At 45.0% G+C, this 2,926-nt stretch overlaps 1 non-coding gene across 1 annotated transcript; it reads left to right on the top strand.

The window, feature by feature from the left end:
* Positions 1 to 209: 209 nt before the first annotated feature.
* Positions 210 to 399, top strand: LOC111768939 (U2 spliceosomal RNA). The gene has a single exon (XR_002801622.1). It is a non-coding gene; the product is annotated as a U2 spliceosomal RNA (small nuclear RNA).
* Positions 400 to 2,926: the final 2,527 nt, after the last annotated feature.

Genomic DNA, 2,926 nt, shown 5'->3' with positions numbered 1-2,926 from the left:
CACAAAGGAGTTGTTTGGATCAGGCCTCAGGAAGAAGACACTGAGATTGATCATTCTCAGTGAGAAAGATGTTTCTTCAGGAGCATTATATCAGGTCAGAGCAATATCAGGGAAAGATTCAGAGCACTGGACAGATGTGGGGAGCTCTGGACATGACAGTCTCTGCCTCAAGTGTGAAAGAGGAGGTGTGTGCCTTAAGTAGAACTGTTCTCCCTTCCCTGCCTATTGGCAAAAATCAAATGCAGTATCTTGCTTATCAGTTGAAGCATCTGAGTGTTCTCTGTCTGTGTACTGAGCACTAAATGAATGTTTGGAATTAGGAGGTAGATTGGGAGCTTGTCCTGTCCACTCCATGCCTCAGCCTGGAACTGTATTACTTCCAGGAATGGTGCGTTCCTTTTGAGTTAATGATAGGTTGTTTTCTCTTGTTCCCCTTGTCTCCTACAGAGCGCTCCAGTTCACTCGTCATGAGGCTCCAGGCTGCATCTCCATCGTCTGCACTGCAAGGATAGAGTTTCCTGTAAGTGGAATAGACAAAGTAGCTGAGCTTGAGCCGTCTTGCCAGAACCGCATCCAAGAGAGCGTTGGACGAGAGGACCATTTGGTTAGGGGGAGACCTGGACTGAGAGAGAGAAGAAGAGACTGAGCCTGAGCCGTACCCCATGTCTAGGGACTGTGTACCAGGACATGTGACCCAGGGAGAGTCAACAGGGGCAGCCATCGAGGGGGAAGAAAATTTGCTGGTGTTAGAGAGGCAGCAGCAAGCTCGGTGGCAGCACCCACTGCCTCCCGTCCAAAGGAGTCAAGTAAGGAGATCCTGCCTCTCATTCCATACTCCAAACCTAGGGTGGTCCTGTCTGGGAAAGTGGGAGAAGACAGGTGTGCGAGAGTAGACACATCTCCCACTCCCACTAGACTGACTGCGAAATTCTGTGTTGTTTTGTTTTTGAGATTGAAGTTTAAAAATGAATAGGTCTGAGCATTGGCAATGGGGCTGGGAAGTTATGGAACTGGATGGAGACATCATTAAGCTAAGGGAGCCCAGTGCCCAGAGTAAAGCAGGATTCTACCAGAGGAGTCTGGGAGCAGTTAAAGGGTTTCATGTTTACACCCCATTGAATTGCTGTGTCTCACTAATCATAGGGTTCCTTCATTTCCCCCGACAATGCAACCACAAAAAACAAAAGCAAAAAACTTCGGTTCAGGTTTTTAGCCATACACAATCCACTTCAAACTAGACAAAGCCTGTCTTCCTCAATTACCCTTCTTGAGCTTTCCTCCCTTCTGCCTTCTCTCCCTTATCCTGCAGAAAATCTGTGCCCTCCTGCTGCCCTCTGTGCAATTAACTAGAGCCAAACTTATGTACCATCAAGGACACTAAAAATAAATATATTTTCTTTGAATATTTTGCCTACTGTGACCTACTTTTAGCTCCATTTCAAAAGCAAGGGGGTGAGGTGTGTCCTAAATAAACATGTCAATTAACTCTGTCCTACCCTTTCGGCTTCACAGCTTTTGTATCATAAACCAAAGTTGTCTTCTCTAGACAGCGAAAGTTGAAAAGATCTTCTGTGTCGATACATTGATATTGAAGTTCCAAAATTCCATTTGTGTCATCAAAAATCTATTTCTTTGAGGACCGTTTCCCACTGATAATCATGGTATTAAAGGGCTCAAGTCAGTGTCACCTCTGATGTGCCTAAGTCACATGTAGAATCACTTCCAACCCCCCCATGCATCTGAAAACACATTTTTCATTGATTACAAAATCAAGAGCTGTAAAGTTTCCTTACAAAGAGAGCATTTTATCAGCTAATGTTATTTTAATTATTCATTTTTAATGAGGAATCTATGAATATCTTAAAAAATCAGAGTCGATACGTAGGCTGTCACCTAAACAAAAAAATCAGTTACAGTCTGAGGGGTTCGCAACATTAGGCGATTATTGTCATGATTTAAATACTTCAGTTTAGACAGTAAGATTTATGTGTGTGCTTTCAAAGTTAGTTTTAGGGGCTGGCCTGGTGGCATAGTGGTTTAGTTCCTACACTCCACTTTGGCAGCCCAGGGTTTGCCAGTTCAGATCCTGGGCACAGATCTACACAGGGCTCATCAAGCCATGCTGTGGCAGCATCCCACATAGAAGAACTAGAAGGACGTACAACTAGGATATACAACTATGTACTGGGGTTTTGGGGAGAAAAAAAGAGGAAGATTGGCAACAGATGTTAACTCAGGGCCAATCTTCCTAGAAAAAAAAAATGTTGGTTTTTACTATTCACCCTAGGAGTAGTTAATGAACCCTTTGCAGTGCTCTGATGGGGAACGCACACTCCAGAGGGCAGTTTGTGAACACTGAAAGCACTAATCAGAACTTTGGACTTGGAATCTGTGGCAGCTCCTGCAAATATTCGTTTCTGCATTTACATGAGAGGATTTATTCTTTAGCATAAGAGATGTTAGAAATAACTTTTTATTGGTGAAATGCATTGTTTCTGAGGTATGTGTACCACACGGGCATCTCACCCTCAAATGAATGGAGCATAAGGTTTGGGTGAGCCCGGATGCTGCTCTAGGCCTGGTGTTTGTTTAGTCCTGTGCCTGCCGCTTCATGCAGGATTTTGTCACCTGATCCGATGTCGAGTGTGGCTGGATCCTGCTCTAGGACATTGTGGTATCTGGCTTAAGCAAACATTTCACACGAGGTTCTGGTTGGGAGCTGTGAGCTCATGGGACATACCGGGATGATTTGCCTGGCTCTCGTGCCTAATTGCTAATCAGCGTTTGCAAGTGGAATTCGGTCGTATACTGACTTGCACGGACCTCATCACCCAGGGGCCCTGTGAAGGGTGAGAAGACCCAGGCTCTAAGGACACAGATTGTCAGAGGCCCCACAAAGAGGCTGACAATTGGTGCCAGCCCAGTT

The sequence above is a fragment of the Equus caballus genome, chromosome 18 (genome assembly GCF_041296265.1).
Source record: "Equus caballus isolate H_3958 breed thoroughbred chromosome 18, TB-T2T, whole genome shotgun sequence".
Classification (NCBI taxonomy): Eukaryota; Metazoa; Chordata; class Mammalia; order Perissodactyla; family Equidae; genus Equus; species Equus caballus.
Note: the sequence above shows the minus strand (reverse complement) of the source record. Positions and strands in the feature narration are given on the sequence as shown.